Here is a 13,771-nt window from a genome sequence, read left to right as displayed (position 1 = left end):
GCAGCACCGACAAGCCCTGGTGCAATATGTTCTGACATATAGCCTGGGCCAACGAGATCCAGAGGTGGGTCAAATCACGCTGGAGCAGTGGTCTCAGATCAGGGACCTATGCACCCTTCTGCACAGTTTTGAAGTGGCGACGAAGATGTTTAGTGCTGACGATGCCATTATCAGCATGACTATTCCCGTGATTTACATGCTGGAGCACATGTTAAACAGAATTCGAAGTCAGGTGGTGGCACAAGAGGAGGTGGAGGAAGTAGAGGAGGAGGAGTTGTATGCGGAAGGGCTAACATCTGCAAGGTCCAGACGGTCGGCAGCACCAAGGCGGCAGGCATGTGAGGGTGGGGGAGATGGTTTTACCAGGGCGCATGGTAGCAGCCAATCTAGTGAGGAAGGTGCAGGAGCCCAGGAAGAAGTGGAGGACGAACTGATGGAAGACTCATCAGATGAGGGAGACCTTGATCACATTTTTGTTGTGCGAGGTTGGGGGGAGAGGGCAGAGGAAGGAAGCATGATTGTTACCTCGCCACCAACACAACAGGGACTTGGTGCTCCTGGATGCGCAAGACACATGAGTGCCTTCTTGCTGCACTACCTGCAACATGACCCTCGAATTGTGAGAATTAGAAATAATCCTGACTACTGGGTTGCCACACTGTTAGATCCCCGGTACAAAAGTAAATTTGCAGAAATTTTTCCTGCCATAGAAAGGGATGCACACATGCAGGAGTATCAGCAGAGACTGTTGCAGAATCTTGCATGTGCTTTTCCACAAAACATCAGTGGTGCACGTAGTGAATCTCACAGTTCCAACTTGCCAACCGTGGGACCGTCGAGTGTTCAGCACTCAAAACGTAACAGAAACACTGTATTCTGCTGGTAACATCAATTTTGCGGAATCATTTCACCACTTTTTTAGCCCATCCTTTGCAAGGCCACAGGAGACAAGAAGTCTGACACATAGTCAACGCCTAGAGACGATGGTACAGGAGTATCTCCAAGTAAACATTGAAACCATGACTGTGTCACTGGACCCTTGCTCTTTTTGGGCTTCCAATCTGGATAAATGGCCGGAGCTCGCCATTTACGCCTTGGAGATCTTGTCATGCCCTGCAGCCAGCGTTCTGTCTGAACGTGTGTTCAGCGCTGCTGGTGGTGTGCTGACAGATAAGCGCACGCGGTTCTCCACTGATAATGTAGACAGACTCACGTTCATAAAGATGAACAAATCATGGATCCGAAAGGACTTTTCTACCCCTGTGTCATCCTGGGAAGAGTAGAAGCTTGATGATTTGTTAAAATCACCTCACCAACCATTTTAAGCTTTCAAATTACTAATCATGTTTATCTGTATCTTGGCTGGAAAATAATTTGGGCCTTGTAGAAGTGTGCAGTACTGATTCTATTAGGCCATCTATACTAAACTCCACCAGATTTAAAATTACTAATCATGTCTATCTGTATCTTGGCTGGAATATAATTTGGGCCTTGTAGCAGTTTGCAGTACTGAATCTATTAGGCCATCTATACTAAGCTCCACCAGCTTTCAAATTAATAATAATTTTTAGCTGCATCTAGCCCGGAAAATAATTTTGGGGCTCCTAGATGCGCAAGACACATGAGTGCCTTCTTGCTGCACTACCTGCAACATGACCCTCAGATTGTCAGAATTCGAAATAATCCTGACTACTGGGTTGCCACACTCTTAGATCCCCCACACTCTTCAATCAACCTTTTCATTTTAATAAAGAACAAAAAAATGGTCATTTTTGAAATTATAAGCATTAGCAGGTTATTAGAAACTGAAATCAAACAGTTTTCAACTCAAAGCTTTATTCTAGGTGATGTTACATTTGCACATAGGACCCCTTGTTCGAAAGGAGCTTCTGAACTCACTCGTCCATTGAATTTGTCAGGTTTTGGATGGCTTCTGCTTCAATTGTTTTGCATGAGGACAGAATACCCTCCCAGAGCTGTTGCTTAGATGTGAACTGTCTTCCGCCATCATAGACACTCCTTTTGATGATGCTCCAGAGGTTCTGAATGGGGTTGAGGTCAGGGGAGCATGGGGGTCACACCATAAGTTTGTCCCCTTTTATGCCCATATCAGCCAGAGATGCAGATGTGTTATGTGCAGCATGAGACGGTGCATTATCAAGCATGAAAATGATCGTGCTGCGGAATACACGGTTCTTTTTCTTGAACCATGGCAGGAAGTGCTGTTTGAGAAACTCAACATACATTATGGAGTTCATCTTTACCCCTTCAGGGATCCTAAAGGGGCCGACAATCTCTCTCCCCATGATTCCAGCCCAAAACATTACTCCACCTCCTCCTTGTTGGCGCCGTAGCCGTGTTTGCATGGGGTGTCCATCAACCAGCCATCCTCCACTCCATCCATCTGGACCATCGAACGTTGCACGGCACTCATCGGTGAACAAAACAGTTTTGAAGTCAGTCTTCATGTATTGTTTGGCCCACTGGAGCCGCTTCTGCTTGTGTACAGTGGATAGAGGAGGTCGACAGGATGGCTTACACACAGCTGCAAACCTCTGAAGGACCCTGCATCTTGTTGTTCGGGGGACGTTGGAGGCACCAGCAGCTTCAAAAACTTGTCTGCTGCTATGACAAGGCTTTTTTGCCACTGCTCTTTTAACCTGACGTAATTGCCTGTAGGAAAGAGTCCTCAATTTTCCCTTATCAGCACGCACACGTGTGTACTGTGAATCAGCTACATACTTCTTGATTGTGCAATGATCAGGATGAAGTGTCTTGGCAATGTTGATTGTAGTCATGCCTTAACCTAAACACTCCACAATTTGTTGCTTCTCAGCAGCCGACACATCCTTTTTCTTTTCCATTTTGGCAGAAAATGTAGGCTGCTTAATAATGTGGGACAGCCTTCTTAAGTAGTCTTGCCTTTCATAGAACACACCTGCCAAACTAATTAGCACAGGTGTCTGCAATTGCTTACAGTGATATAAAGAGCCCTGACACACATCACCATCAATGAGTTTAACTGACAAACAAAAAAATTCTTACCTTATCACTCCTAAACACTTTTTGCATAATAATTTGGAACACAGTGTACATGTGCTTTTCCACAAAACACCAGTGTTTCACGTAGTGAATCTTACAGTTCTAACTTGCCAACCGTGGTCTGTATGGAGTTGCTCAATAAAGGGCCCAAAATTAAGATAAAATAGACGGGAGAGGTCTCTATGAATATGAATTCATAAGTATTTGATACCCTGTGAGGACCAGGCAAAGGGAAAATTGGACTGGATGGAATCCTGTATGGATTTGGGGAGGGAGACATCGAGGGCCTCAGACTTCGCTGCATTGATTTTAAAATTTGACCATGTAACAAAGTGATCTATTTCAGCCATAACAGCTGGGATGGATATATGTGATTGAGTGATATATACTAGGACATCATCAGCAAATGCAGAGCACTTGTACTCGGTGCCTCCCACCTCAATCCACGTAATATTGGGGTTATGGCGAATTGATGAGAGCAGGTGCTCCGTCACTAGGATGTATAAGAGAGGGAACAGAGGACATCCCTGCCTTGTCCCATTGGTGATCATGAAAGGTGATGAAAATGTTCCATTTATCTTCAGCCTAGGTGACGTATTGCAATACAGGGCCGTGATTTTGCCTTAAAAGGGTCCCCTAGACCCCTACCCCAAGCTTTTTAAGAGAATAATATATGGCATGCCAGGAGACTCTAAGGAATGCTTTCTCAGCGTCCAACGAGAGTATCTAATTACAAATTTTTAACTGCATCTAGCCCAGGAAATACTTTGTGCCTAGTAGCAGTGTCTGCTAGTCAGCGGATTATCCCAGCTGTTAAGCAAGCTACACCACCTGTAGTTTGGACACTTAATTTTTTCAAAGGAAATGGTTCGGGCCCCCGGGACACTCAGTGAAGAGCATCGGGGAGGCACCCCAATGCACAGGGGATGGGACTGGCGGTAGGATGCCTTGCGGTGGACCGCCAAGCTCGATCCTTATAAAAGCTTTTTAACTGCAGCAGCTTTAGTGGACGCTACTGGAGCTGGAATTACCGCGGCTGCTGGCCTGAGACTTGCCCTTCAATAGATCCTTGTAAAAGGATTTAAAGTGTACTCATTCAAATTAGAGAGACAATTTAAATTAAAAAGATTAGACCTGCCTCCACCGCAGGGGGGCTCGCTCGACCCACCAGCGGACAGGCACCAGTATTGGGAGAGGGGGGCTGACCATCAGGGTCCACCGCGGCTCTGGCACAAATCTGGCGACACGGAGGTCGCACGGGCAGGAACGGACTGGCCATGTCGGCTTCGCACTTTTTTGGTTTTAGAAGGGCATGACATGCCTATATCTGTGTCTCCCCCTCCTTTTACTCCTCCACCTCTTTTCTTTTCGCATGACTATATGTACTTGTCACTTTTCCATGTGTTAGTTGTGTCTTCTGAGCAGTTTGTCAGCTTTTGGACACATAGAAGTGTTTTCTATGTGTTTTCTATGTGTTTCTATGTGTTTTTGTTTGCCTGCCATTGGTTTTAACGATGTTCGACAGTGTTCGACGAACAGTTCGACGAACAGTTCGGCGAACATACGGGTGTTCCAAGAACCGAACCGAACTCGAACACTACGGGGGTGACTCAACACTAGTGGTGGCATGTGCTTGAGCAAATCGAGTGAAATGGTCCATCACCACCAAGATGTATTCGGAACCACCCTTGCACGTCTCAAGATGTAGAAAGTATATTGAGAGCATCTCAAACAGATACGTAGTTTGGATGTTGCCCATAGGTGCCCGGGTTGATGTGTTGGGACGTTTATCTTTCAGACACCCACACTCCCTGGTCATGTACCTCTCATTATCTCTCTGCATGTATGGCCAGAAGAAACGTTCACAGATCAAATTTGTTGTCCTTTCCACTCCCAGGTGTCCCATGTTTTCAAGGAGTTCTTTGAAGACTAACCTACGGAATATTCTGGATAGTACCAACTGCCGATGTCCTCCTTTACGATAGAGGATCTTCATTGTGGTAGAGCTTCGTCCATTCTTTAATTAAAACAGATACTGCTGATGACTCATTGTCTCTCTGCCCTGGGCAACTCCTCTTCCTTGGTGGGGAGACTGAATTCACAGTAGACCCCTGGGCGGGTCTCACATTGGCTGGATATACCGTTTTAATGGTTTCATTGTGACACAACACTAACACAGTCTTTGGATCCAGTCTAATTTCGTGTTTCGTAGTATTCATTATCAGTACTGTCACTTGAGCAAACCTACTAGTAGGAATCGTAAGCACAGTCTCACCTTGAACTAGGCCTTCCGGAAGTTCTGAGGAGTCTTTTGACATGAACAGTCTTTTCTGGACTTTTCTTCCCGGTTCTACCCAGACTCCACACCTCACCCCCACCATTTGGTTTGCAGGGATGATGGTTGGGCGCCAGCCAACCTTGACTTCTTTTAGGTCCATTGTATTCTGTGCTTTCTTTACTCTATGAATCACATTTTCCGCCATGGCGTTGGGTATGGCAAGTGATGTGGCAATTGCATCCACCACCAGCATCCCTGACTTGTGTTTCGTGATGACCTCACTGATTGCATTATAACCCAGGATAGGATCCTCTGCCACGTTCTGATCACTGGTCACGAGAAAAGGTACCAAAAGCTCAATGGTGTTCGAAAGTCACTTCCACCCAGCCTATGAAAGGGATTTCGATCTGGTGGACAGCTTTGCCGTGGGGTTCCACTGGTCCAAAGAGTTCTTTTAGCGACCGAAGGCAGGTATGTGGCAGGTAGCACCTTCTCCATTCTTAATTTAAAAGGCTTGCTTGGGCTCCTGTGTCCCACAGTGCTTTTACCAGGAGTCCATCTAGCTGGCACTGTATAAAGCACCTTTCACCAATTAGGCTGATGAGGCTACCTTTACTGATGGAGGAATCCTCCTCCCAGGAGTACAGTGTTTGACCTCCGCACTGGGCATTAAGTAACTGATGCCCCTGTCTCTCTTGCAGCTGTTGTAGACAGGAACACACTTGGTACTGACGCAGCTGTCTTACCTCATGTGCCATTCTGGGGTTTGGTGAGATTTGGATTTGCTTCTGGGGCCTCCTCCGTGTCACGGTTACCAGTTGCCCCGCACTGGCAACCTCCTGTCTTTTAACCCAAACGACCGTGACCATTCCATGCACTCCTTGGCATAATGTCCTTCCTCACCACATCTTAGACAGTGGACACACACTGTACTCTGATTTGATGAATGCCATGCTTCACAATCCGGGTATCTTCTGTTTTGCAACCCACTCCTGGGTCTGAGGGATACCGGTTCTGGCCTGGAACAAATCAACTTTTTCACCTCAATCAACTCAGCTCGCAGTTCTCTTATTACTTCCTCCCAGTCAGCACTGGCGGTTCTCTCTTTTGTTGGTAATTTAAGGTTCCCTCTCGGAGGCGGCACTGGAGGGTCTCCATGATGATCTTCAGACTGGCCACTGGGGGTCTCCAACTTCAGCTGACTCATTTTGGTGATTTTAGCAGCAGAGCCTTTCTTTAACTTCTGTTCGCTCTCTGACTCCAAACTAGCAGCCTCATTCATTTTTTCAATTAGGACTTCGTCCAGAATGCCAGGATCTTCTTGATACTGTTTCAGCTGCAACTTGATGTCTTTGCTGATTAACCCCATTCCCAATGATCTCAAGAACTTCTTCTGGACTAGTTTAGCATCAAACTTCTCTTCTGCTTCTACATCTCTGGATGCAAACAACAGTCTATCCTTCAGTTCAATTGCTCTGAACAAGAAACTTTGGGGTGATTCATTATTTTTCTCTGAGAGGTTAATGAGTTGGTGGAACAATTCTGAAGTACTCTCTTCTTCATAGTGCCCTTTTAAAATCATCTTCAGCTGTTGCAAGGTCAATTGACTATTCATTTCTAGCATACTACGGAGGTTCAGTCCTGGGCTGATCGCTTTCACCACCCCCTCAAGGATCTCATCTGGCTAGTAGCCTTTCTGTAAGCCTGCATCGATCTGGTGCAACAAGTTCATATAAGACAGTCTCTCTTTCTGTTCACACTCTCCAATCTGTCCCAGGATCTTGAATTCTTTCCTTATGGGGATTTGTGGTGTTAGAGACGACTGTCTCCCTGATTTATCTAACCCAAGCAGGTTAAAGGTCCGGTCTGAGTTTATCACCCGTTAGGAGGTTTTGGTTGATTCCTGCAGGGCTGTTGTTAGGGCTTTGAATTGCTCTTTCAACTCCTGTAGTTCTGTCTGCGGACGGAGATTCCCGCTTTTGGTAATTGGTGCCGCCCCTCCATCCTCCAACTTCAACCTGGATAGAAACTGTGTTAGCTCCTGGAGGAATTCCCCATAATGTCTTCAGCTTCTTTCTCCCCCAGCTCATCCATTTTTGCATTAATGGCAGCTAACAGTTGCCTGCAGTTGTGTGCTTTGGAAATCTGTTCTTCTGACATCTTTATATGTTCTGCTACTGTTCTCAATTCCTCACAGGTTAACTGAAGAAGCAGCTCACTAATTCTGTCCATTTGTATTTCCACATCCATTGCTGCTAGTGAGTTTTCTTTAGGGCTGGTCCCGTATAACTGGTGTAGCAGAGTTGAGTTGAGGTGCTGTGCTGCTGTGTTTTTCCAGACACTTTTCCTCTTCTCACTCTACACGATAATTCCCGCTCAGGATTCCCCGTACGGGCCACCAATGTTACAGGCACGCCGCTAGGTTCAGATAGGGGGGAAACAGGTTACATGCATTCTTTGGAATCCTGGGGGAACCGTTACTTAGGGTGACCAAAGACCATGTGCTGCAGCTTCTCTCAGGCACACAGGGGTATTGACCCTCAGGCACAGACACGTAGGTTGTTTCACTTGCTGACCAGACACACTTGACAAGAGTCCTCATAAACAGTAGAATGGTTTCCTTAGCAGCACAGCAGTTCACAGTGTTCCCAGTAGTACAGGACAGCACAGTTCTAATGCAAAGTCACATTAATGAACACAGCATTCTTTACAGCACAGTGAGATGGAGGAGGGGGAAGGGTTTGCTGAGGGAGATAATCCCTGTGACACCATTTCTTCCAGTCCTTATCTTTCTTCCTGACAATACTCTGCACTGCTATTTCAGGAACTCTACCTGACCTGTGCTTAGCTTCACTCCTTTTCACTTGCAGGAGCGCTTCTGTGAGATACAGATCACACCACCTTTCTCTTCGGCTCCAGCCAGACAGTAAACAACTTCCCCACAATCTCCCTGGGGCTCTGCTAAAACACTCCCCTTCTCCTGTGACTGTGTTAACCCCTCTAGTTGCTGGATGCTTCTGGAGCACAACACTTCCTGTCTCATGTGCTTGTATTACTTCTAATAGTTGCTGAATGCTTTTAAAGCAACAGCACTACTTCTGCATGTCACACTCTGCAACAATACTACTTCTGCATGTCACACTCTTTCCTCTTGTCACACTAGCTGACAAAGTTCTTGGTGCGATTACAGCTACAATATATACATCCATAGAAACGCTGTCTCAAGACCCCCACACTTGCAGCCTAGTGATGAAGTCAGAATACTTCATTCTTCCTCCACCAGTAATACTATTGATCCATTGGCTCAAAAAGTTCCAGATTAGTTATATCGCTTCAAAGAACAGACTCCCAAAATATCTATATTGCTTTTGCATATTGGATATGTCTTTTCTTGTGCCTTTGAATCAGTAGAGGTGTATGTGCTGTAGTTCAGGCATGGAGACCTTTAACCTTTACTAATCACTTTACTATGAAAATTGATACCACTGTGCCTACTGCCACCAAATCTTTCTGCAGGTCTTTTGACCAATTGTCTCCACCAGGAATCTAGTGGCAGCCATTGATATCTTTCTCTTTCTGTAATGTCCAGATATTGTAGCCTTGTTACTCACCCTTCCCAGCTCCAGTCCTTTTCCTATGGCTGCCTCTCTTTGCAGTAGTCCTTTTAAGGCAGAGTCAGGCAGATGCACGGTGCTTGGGTATTAAGTATCATTTGTCCACATTTGTGAAGTTTGTCACGTGTTTGCTACTACTTCACTTGACTCAGTTTCAGCCATTTGTCTTTGTGTCTTTTTCCTCTGCTACTACTGGCTTCCTTGCTACAACCAGCATTATTTCCAAACTCAGTCCAGCTTACTAGGTTTTGTTCACAACTACTTCTTAGCAAGCAAGTAACCAACTTCTCACAACTAATCTTGGTGTTGTTCACACCTGGCCTCTGAAAGCAAGGTAATTAGTTTGCCTATTCTAGACTGCTATTCTGCGGTAACTGTTTCTTTTCTACAAGTCCCAGCTTGAATAAATCACTCCTATTAATCATTTCCCTAGCGAAAGATACAAATCTGAATTCCTGTGATTAATTACATTTCTGCTGGAAGATGCCAGTTTCCTATACAACTACTATATCTGTGTGTGTCAACACACCTGGCTCTACTTTATCTGTGCTACCTGCTCCACTTGTTTGTCTGCCATCTTGCATATCCTGCTGTCCTAGTTCTCACTGATCCACATGTCATCTGTCAAGATCTGTTCCACTGCACCATCGCCTTCGGACCGTCCTACTTTCTGACTGAATTACAGCTTAAAGAAATGACCTCACCAAGTGAACCTCCAACACCAGTGTTCCTTTAACTTTGAACTTATGAACTGTATTTCCAACAGTATATCTCAGAAAATTAAATGCCTTTCCTATCTTTTGTTTCCTTTTTTTGTGTAAGGCAATAATCTCTTCTCTTAACTTCTTGGATCACTCTTTTGACAACCCAAGAATATTAGTAAAATGGAAGCCATTGCCCATGAGGAATGGGCAAAGATTCCTCAGATATTCTACCAAAAGCTGGTGTCTGGAGGAATTGGCTAACATTGTTTAGAAATGCTGCCAGAAGCTGGTGTCTGGCTATGCATCATGGTTGCAGCAGGTTATAACAGCCAACTAATTACTAAAGGTGCTTACCGTGAAGGACTGAATAATTCTGAGACTGCGGCAGTCATTAAAAGTGCCATTCTGCCTTGAATTTGTGGAAATCACTTATAATATTAGTTGTTTTGTGCTACTTAAATTGTTGTTATTTCATTGGTTTATTGCAAACCGTGGAAAGTTTGTAAATTTTGTCAATAAACCCAATTTGCAATGGGAGTCATATACAATCTTATATCACAAATAGTGGCAAGCCACAAGGCCTCTGCTGCATCCCAATTTTAACAATATGTGTATCTTCAGCAAAGTGCTGTCCATCCACACACTTGGTTATTCATCAAGCAACTTGCTTATCAACATGACTGCTGTTACAAGCCTCTATCCTCACACTTTGCTCTACTGCATCTAGGTGCCTGCCTTTCTATCTGACTCTGCTGCTTCAATGCCTCAGGTCCATGCTGACCTACGACTTAGCGAACTGACCTCACCAGATGAGCTCTTATTATATATTTACACAATGTGACACTGCACAAAATTGTTGCAAGTTTTGTCATTTTTACACCACTGTCGCTCAGCTTTGACAAAGTTGGTAAAACTGTGGCAGGATGGCAGTTTTATGAAGGCATGGCGACCCCCACTCATCAAATTCATGATGAGCGGTGGCATACCTTCCGCAACACTGGATTAAGATTTATGGTGAAGTGAGGTGACACTTCATGCCTCGCCTGATTCATTAAGAGGTGTGTGCCTCTTAATGTCTCAGATTCCCCTTACTCTACCCTACCCCTCATCAAGACCGGCATGAAAAATCGGGGCTTAACTCCTTGCCATATCATATGTACTGATTGTACAATGGATGTTAGAAGCAAAGCCTGCTCTCAAGCATGTGAGTATAATTTTGCCACAGACTTTGCCCACTGTGCCATATTATGCCCTATGGAAACATTAGTGCCACACATTAGTACCACATTTTGAAAAAATGAATGCCTCATTGTGCCCCTTTGAAAACATAAGTGCTACACAGTGCCAGTTGAAAGTATTACGGAGAAATATTACCCCTCAAACATATTACTGGAGATGTCAATACCACTCCGCAGCATCTATAACCCATCATCACTGAGCAATTTAGATTCGGCTTGGCTACTTTTGGCTAGTCTTCTGCAGAATGGCGCATGTGGAGCATTGAGATCATAGAAGGAATCAAATGATAGGACCTACGTTACACCAATCTTCAGTTGCCATGTTCAATTGTATATGATCCCTAAGTAAAGGGGTACAATTAAAAACAATAAAGAGGGTCCTGATGTGCACTCGGCTTCTCCTTGGTTCTCTGAGCCAGCTGTTGTGTTAACAAAAATTTCAAGAAAACCCAGCTGAATCCGACTCCTGCTTTTGTTCCTACGACCTGAACAAACAGGCATACAGAAGAAGCTTCCTGTGTAAAGGCTCCAGTGGATCGCTGGAATAATGCGTACCAGATTTGGGGGTTTGATGGGCACTTTCCTTTTGGCTAAAAGCAGCATTTTAAGAAATCAAGCTTAATTTATTATTTTTATTCCAATTCTTGCATTTTACTTTATATATTCTTTGCGTGTAAATAATTTTCGTTGTATAAATGAAACTCAGTGCAACTAAATTCAATTTTAGATAATAATTTAAGTTTTGGAGACTTATCCTTCCCCACATATAACACTTTATATGTCTAATGAATAGATGATTCTATTATATAACATTTTAAAAATAAAGGCTCAGTAGGAATATTTCCAAGTGGCAAGGAAAGGATTAGTGAATTGTGAAGGGGTAAAAAGAAAAGCCAATAAACTACAGTACAATATTTAAAAGCCCTTAATAAACACTTAGCGAAGCTCAAAATACCTATTTAGCTGCTGTTGCACAAGTCATTTGTGAAGCTCAGTGGGAAAAGTTTAAAAGTCAGAACTAAAGCAATTTAAATTGAGCTGTCATATTATATTCACATGCTTCCAGCAGCTAAAGTACTGTGCGAATACAAAGGAAACACTTAGAAAGTAACTTGAGGGATTTGCAAAAGTTCTAGTTGTTTTCTTTGTTTCCACAGAAACATTTACGTAATTTTGTGATGGGAGGATTAGAATCGCAGTTCTGTCATATTTGTATTTCCTTCTAATGTTACAAAATGAAGGTTTCTTAAAGGGGTTTTCCCACAAATGAAAGTTAATTTTAATCAATAGATCTTGAAATAATAACAAGTTCTACAATTGCATGTGTTTAAATAAAATGTTCCTGTGCTGAGATAATCTTATAAATGTGCCCCTGCTGTGTACTGTGTAATGGCTGTGTCTGACCGTACAGGAACATAGTCTTGTCATACCACATCTCCTGGGCAGGGGAGGAAGCAAAAATTTGATGCACCTCCACCCTCAAGGCATGCACTAGATTTGAGGGAGACCGTAAGTTAGACCAGGAGCGTACACAGAAATCATAGATGCCCACAGAAATATCCTAATTTTAATCACCATTTCTCCTGAAAATATACATATTTGGTCGAGTAGGTGCGCTCATGACACAGACCTTGATGTTGTCACAGAAGGGCATACCTCCTAACTTTTAAAGGGACATGTATTGCGGCACATAGCACTCCCACACACCCCCACATGAGGCCCCACAGTGACTTCTCTCATTACAATCTCCCCACAGCGATCCCCCTATGATATGAAGCTCCAAATCAACTCCACCACAGTAGGATGACCCCTTAGTGACTCCAACAAAGTAAATCCCCACAGTATGATGGCCCTACAATGTAAATTATGAAATGATGCTGTTGCCCAAGTTACTGCCTAAACTATGATGCACCCACAGTAATCACCCAAACTATGATACTGCTACAGTGACCCCCCACAGTATGATGCTACTCCATGATATGATGATTCCACAGTGACCCTCCCACATTAAAATGCCTCTACACTGAAGCCCCACACAATAAGATGCTCCCACTGTAAACTCCCCACAGTATGATGCCCCCACAGTGTGATGCCTAAACAGCGACCCCCAAATGTATGATGCTGATGCCCACACACTGAACACACCAGTATGATTTTCCCACAATATGATGCCCCCACAGTGACCCCACCCCACAGTAAGATGCCCCCACACACATTATGAAGACTCACAATGCCCTTCAAAAGTAATAACTAACAAAAAAGAAAACTTTAACAGCCTGATATGTCTCCAGCACTTCTTTGGTCTGTACTGTGTGTGGACTGAGGCTCCATCCAGCAGGTGGAATCTTGGTTCGTCATTGCGCCTGCTGTGCTGAGACTCAGACACACATGCCAAATGGTGGATCATTGTATTAAACTGTATCTACAACCTGAGGATGCAGATGCCATTGAAATTTATATGGCACCAGGTCCCCACGATCATGGGCCCTTTAGCAGCTGCATGGTGTACTGCTATTAACAGTATGCCACTAGGGTTGACACAATGGGAAATGGGGCCATTCCAACAATTAACAAGTGAGTCTTGCTTTTTAAAAGAAAACAAAGATGTCACCAAAAGATCACACTGTTTGAGCTCTTTACAGGCAAACTGGATTTAAGGAAGTTTGCCACTTTCAATATTCTTTCTGCCATTTTCATGTTCCTCATAAAAATAATGAAATCTTTTGTTACTTATTATCCCCAGGCCCAGGTTGCAACGGTGACATAATGAAACATCACACATGACTGCTGCAGTTAGTCATTGGGCTTAGTGGCCCATGCTGAAGCCACAGCAGCTGCAGTCTGTAAACAATCACTGGAGCATCAGAGGAAATGCAGCACTGAGGACATAGAACC

Source organism: Phyllobates terribilis, unplaced genomic scaffold (assembly GCF_046119375.1).
Source record: "Phyllobates terribilis strain yellow unplaced genomic scaffold, ASM4611937v1 Scaffold_3__8_contigs__length_932513732, whole genome shotgun sequence".
NCBI lineage: Eukaryota > Metazoa > Chordata > Amphibia > Anura > Dendrobatidae > Phyllobates > Phyllobates terribilis.
The sequence above is the reverse complement of the archived record's forward strand: the minus strand, read 5'-3'. Positions refer to the sequence as shown.